The sequence below is a fragment of the Crocuta crocuta genome, unplaced genomic scaffold (assembly GCF_008692635.1).
Source record: "Crocuta crocuta isolate KB4526 unplaced genomic scaffold, BGI_CrCroc_1.0 scaffold923, whole genome shotgun sequence".
Taxonomy (NCBI): domain Eukaryota; kingdom Metazoa; phylum Chordata; class Mammalia; order Carnivora; family Hyaenidae; genus Crocuta; species Crocuta crocuta.
Genome location: NW_027530543.1, coordinates 19,873 through 26,076, shown reverse-complemented (window position 1 = coordinate 26,076; position 6,204 = coordinate 19,873).

Below are 6,204 nucleotides of genomic sequence, written 5' to 3'. Positions count from 1 at the left end.
AAAAAAAAAAAAAAAAAGAGTTAGGAGGGAAGACAAATAATATAAATAAAAATACATAAAAAAAGAAAAGAAAAAAGAAAAAAAAAACAATAGACAAAGGACATCTAAAGCATAGATCCAGAATTCCCAGCAATAAATGAAGATCCAGGTGTATGCCGTGGTGATGGAAGAGCATAAAGAAAGAGAAAAAAGACAGGGCGGGGTGGAAGCAAAATTGGAGATGAAATGAGCAGGTAGGAAGACTAAGAGGCTTAATTAAGAGACAGAAAACGGGGAATATGTTTGGAGAGGAGGTGAAATAAATGATCATAGTGTTACTCAGAGAAACTATAGAGTCTGATTACTCCAGAGAGAGAGATAAAAAGGTAGCGGTGGNAAAAAAAAAAAAAAAAAAAAGGAAAAGAAAAAAAAGAAAGAAAAAAGGAGGGAAAAAAAAGGTAGCTCTCTAGATGGGATGGGCATGATTTGGTCCAGTGCGTCCTGCGGGGTTCTTGGTGGTTGTGGGGAGAAAAGTGGCAGCGCCCCACTCCCTTCTCGAACCAAGCGTTGCAACTCACTCTTTTGTGTGTGATCTCCCTGTTCCTGGAGTGTAGCCAAGGAGGGCTGTGCTCTATATCCCAAGCCAGGCCTCGTTTCCAGATCTTAATCTGCACGCCCCATTGATATTGCCTGAAATATAAACTCGCAGATGCGCCCCTCAGAGCAGTTTCAAGCCTCTTGCCTTCTCCTGGGGGATCCAGCCAAGGTAAAAACACAAAGGCGCAGCTTCAGGAGCTGCTCATGTCCCCTCCAGGTCGAGCTGAGGAGTGAGGAGTAGTTTTTCCTGGGGTCACCTGGGATGAGTGCATCCTGCCTAGTGTCAGCTGGACAGCAGGAAACCGGATCCCTCTGTGTCCCAAGCTGAAGTTTTTCTCCTCTCCAGCGTCAGGGACAGTGTCTTGAGCAGTTTGGGCCATTCTTTCTTTTTTCCCCTAGACTCACTACGGCTCCCCACAAAGGGGAATCCCCTCTTCCCTCTGTGTCTCTGGTCCCAGCCCGATTTTATCTTCCCCAGCTCACACTCACACTATAAGGTTTTCTCAGTGGACTCTGTCTCCTTTTCCTCCCAAACTCCTGGATTCTGTAAGGGTTCTTATGGCTTCAGGCCTTCTCCGTTTGAGAGATGGGGGCAAGTGAAATGTACGGAGCTCCTTACTTCTCCGCCATTTTGCCTCCTTCCCCAGACAAACTAGATTTTATTTTATTTTATTTATTTATTTTAAACATTTTTTTAATTTATTTCTAGGAGAGAGAGAGAGACAGCGTGAGCAGGGGAGGGCCAGAGAGAGAGGGAGTCACAGACTGAAACAGGCTCCAGGCTCTGAGCCCGCAGTCAGCACAGAGCCCGACGCGGGGCTCGAACCCACGAACCACGAGATCATGACCTAAGTGAAAGTCGGACGCTTAACTGACTAAGCCACCCAGGCGCCCCTGACAAACTAGATTTTAAACCAAAGACTGTAACAAGAGATGAAGAAGGGCATTATATCGTAATTAAGCAAAGCACCAAGAACTAATAATTGTGAATATTTATGTCCCCAACTTGATGGCACACAAATATATAAATCAATAACAAACATAAAGCAATTCATTGCTAATAAGACAATAATAGTAGGAGACTTTAATACCCCCCACTTACAGCAATGGATAGATCATCTAAGTAGAAAATCAAGAAGGAATCGGTGGCTTTGAAAGGCATATTGGACCAGATGGACTTAACAGATATATTCAGAACATTTCATCCTAAAGCAGCAGAATACACATTCTTCTTGAGTGTACAGCTACATTCTCCAGAAAAGATCACATACTTGGTCACAAATCAGCCCTCAACAGGTAAAAAGCGATCAAGATCATACCATGGATATTTTCAGATCACAACACTATGATACTTGAAGTTAACCATAAGAAAAAAATATTGAAAGACCGCAATGATACCTGAAGTCAACCATAAGAAAAAAATATTGAAAGACTGCAAATACATGGTGGTTAAATACATTCTGCTAAAGAATGAATGGGTTAAACAAGAAATTAAAGAGGAAATGTAAAAGTACATAGAAGCCAGTGAAAATGAAAACAAGACAGTCCAAACCCTTTGAGGTGCAGCAAAGGCAATCATAAGAGGGAAGTATATAGCAATCCAGGCCTTTCTAAAGAAGGAAGAAATGTCTGAAATACACAACCTAACTTTCAACCTAAAGGAGCTGAGGAAGGAATAGCAAATAAAGCCCAAAACCAGCAGAAGGGAAATAATTAAAGAGGAAAGAAGAAATCAATGGTATCGTTTCGATTTCCAACATATCATGTCATCTGAGAACAAGACCAATATGATGTTGACAAGGAGTGGTAAAAGGGGATATACTTGCTTTTTTCCTTGATATTAGGCTTCAAGGTCTTAGCCATGAGGTATGTTGTTATCACGTTTTTGGTCGATATTCCTGATCGAGTTGAGGATGTTCCTTTCTTTTTTTTTTCTTTTTTTAATTTTTGAACTAGAGAGAGTGTGAGTGGGGAAGGGACAGACAGAAAGAGACAGAAGATCCAAAGCGGGCTCTGTCCTGATGGCAGAGAGCCCGATGTGGGGTTCAAACTCACAAACTGTGAGATCATGACCTGAGCAGAAGTCAGATACTTAACTGATTGAGCCACCCAGATGCCCTGAGGATGTGCCATTCTAGTCCTAGTTTACTGAAAGTCTTTGCCATCAGTGAGTGTTAGTGTCAAATGTTCTTTCTGCATTTACTGATAATGATATTTCTTTTTTAGCCTAGAATTTATTAATTGATTTTCAAGTATTGACCCAGTCTTTCATACCTGTAATAAATCCCCCTTGGTCATGCTGTATAATTATTTCTATAAATTTTTGGATATAATATTGTTGAGGATTTTTGCATCGATGTTCATGAGAGATATTTGCTGTACTTTTTCAAAATTATTTTAAATAATATAGTTCCATGGCTTTTCCATGGAAATTTAATAATACTGGCTATATCTCCAAAAAATCTAGTGGGATTTTTATAGGAAATGCATTATACCTGCATACCAACTTGAAGAGAATGGACATCTTTACTATATTAAGTCTTCTCTTTTTTTAAAATTTATTTCTGAGAGAGAGATAGAGACAGTGTGAACAGGGAGGTTCAGAGAGAGAGGGAGACACAGAATCTGAAGCAGGCTCCAGGCTCCGAGCTAGCTGTCAGCACAGAGCCTGACACGGGGCTCAAACCCACAAACTGTGAGATCATGACCTGAGCCGAAGTCGGACGCTTAGCCGACTGAATCACCCAGGCGCCCCTACTGTATTAAGTCTTCTAATCCATGAATATCCTATGGTTATCTGATTTATATATTCTTTAACTTCCTTCATTGATATTTTGTAGTTATCAGCACACAAGACCTATATGTGTTTTATTAGATTTCTACTCATTTTATTTTTAAAAAATTGATTGAATGGAATGTTTCCTAGTTACAATTTTTGTGTATGTGGGAAAAATAAAAACACGTAGCAATATCTAAAAGAAATCTGAAGATATTTGATTTTACAAAATCGTAGTTGCTTCTCTGGTTTATATCATTTCAGCACACAAAAGGTTTCGTAGGAATGTTCTACTTTCAGATAATGGGGTGAAACCTATATTATGAAATAGAGCTCTAGAACTATTTTATCTTGCAACACTGAAACATTATTTACGAAACAGAAATTCCCTCTTCATCTGCCCCTGAACCTTGACGACTACCTTTCTAATTTCTGATTCTACTCTCTAATTTCTGTAACTACTTTAGATACTGCATATAGGAGGAATGATATAGCACTTGTCCTTTTATGACTGGCTCATTTCACTTAGCATAATGTCCTTAAAGTTTGTCAATATTTTAGCATTAGACAGAAATTCCTTCTTTCTTAAGCTTACATCATACAATTGTGTTTTAAACATCACATTTTCTTCATATATTCATCTGTCAAAAGACATTTGGGTTGCTTCTACCTCTTGGCAATTGTGAATAATACTGTGGTAAACATGAGTGTTCCAATATCCTTTTGAAATTCTACTTTTTAAAAAAATGTTTGTTTGTTTGTTTGTTTATTTATTTAGAGAGGGGATGTGAGTGCATGAGTGGGGAAGGGGCAGAGAGAGAGGGAGAAAGAATTCCAAGCAGGGTCTGCACTGTCAGCACAGAGCCTGAGAAGGGGCTCAATCCCAGGACCCTGGCATGACTGAAGCTGAAATCAAGGGTCAGAAGCTCACCCAATTGAGCCACCTAGGTGTCCCAAGATTCTATTTTATATTATTTTGGATATAAATTCAGAAGTAGGATTTATGTATCATATGGAAATTATATATTTAATTTTTTAAAATTTTCTAATGTTTATTTATTTTTGAGAGAGAGACAGAGTGTGAGTTGGGGAGGGGCAGAGAGAGAAGGAGACAACAGAATCTGAAGCAGGCTCCAGGCTCTGAGCTGTCAGCACATAGCCTGACATGGGGCTCAAACTCACAGACTGTGAGATCATTACCTGAGCTGAAGTCAGATGCTTAACCAACTGAGCCATCCAGGCAGCCCTATATTTAATTTCTTGAGGGACTACCAACATGTTTTTAACAGTGATTGCAACATTTTTTTATTCCCAGCAGCAATGCACAAGGGTTCCAGCTTCTCCACATCCTTGCTGATTCTTTTTTTCCAAGTTTTTATAATGGTGGTACTAATGGGTGTGAAATAGTATCTACTTATGGTTTTGATTTACATTTCTCTAATGATCTGTGATGTTGAACATCTATTCTTGTTTTTATTGAACATCTGTATATCTTGTTTGAGGAAGTAACTATTTAACTCCCTCCCCCCCATTTTTGATGTTTACTTATTTTTGAGAGGGAGGAGGGAGAGAATAAGCAGGGGAGTGGAAAAGAGAGAGGGAGTCATGAAATTTGAAGCAGGCTTCAGGTTTTGAGCTGTCAGCAGAGACCCCAACATAGGGCTTAAACTCACAAACTGTGAGATCATGACCTGAGCCAAAGTCGGACACTTAACCAACTGAGCCACTCAGGTGTCCCATTTTAGAACAGAACTGTTTACTTGTTGTTGTTGTTCCTGTAGTAGTTGCTGAGTTCTGGCAGTTTATTATATTATCTGGATATTAATCCTTCACCATACATATGACTTGCTAATGTTCTTTCCTTTCTCTACTATTTATTTTCAGTCTTTTGGTAATTTCCTTTGATANTAAAGTCCATTTTACCTATTATTTTATTTTCTGCCTGTGCTTTTAATTTTATATCCAAAAAGTGATTTCCAAATACAATATGAAGATTTCCCTATATTCTCTTCTCAAAATATATTTTTTATATGTATAGTTTAGCTCTTACATTTAGGTCTTCAATCCACTTTGAACTAATTCATGTATATGGTATAAGGTAGGGAGTCTTCATTTTTTCGCATGTGGATTTCAAGTTTTCCAGCATCATTTGTTGAAAAGACTGTCTTTTCTTCACTGAATGTTGAAAATCAGTTAACCATATATGTAAGGGTTTATTTCNGAGCTAGCTGTCAGCACAGAGCCTGATGTGGGGCTCAAACCCATGAACCATGAGATCATGACCTGAGCCAAAGTCGGATGCTTAACCAAGTGAGCCACCCAGGTGCCCCTGCAAAGGTTTATTTCTAGGCACTCTATTCTATTCCATTGGTCTGTATATCTATCCTTTGCCAGTAAAACATTATTTTCATTGCTGTAGATTTTGTAACTTTTTTAAAAAATGTTTCTTTATTTTTGAGTTAGAGAGAGACAGAGCACGAGCAAGGAAAGGAGGGTAGAGAGAGAGAGGGAGACACAGAATCCAAAACAGGCTCCAGGCTCTGTGCTATCAGCACAGAGCCTGACATGGAGCTTGAACTCACAAATCATGAGATCATGACCTGAGCTGAAGTTGGAAGCTTAACCAACTGAGCCACCAAGGTGCCCCTAACTTTTGAAATGAGAAAGTGTGTATCTTCCAACTTGGTCCTTTTATTTCAAGATTGTTTTGGCTATTCATGACCTTAAATATTTCATTTTTGAGGAGGAGTAATTATAAATGACATTGCTTTTTTATTTCTATGTCCTTTGTTCGTCACAAGTATATGCACACACAATTGCTTTTTGTATGTTCATCTTATATCTGTGACTTT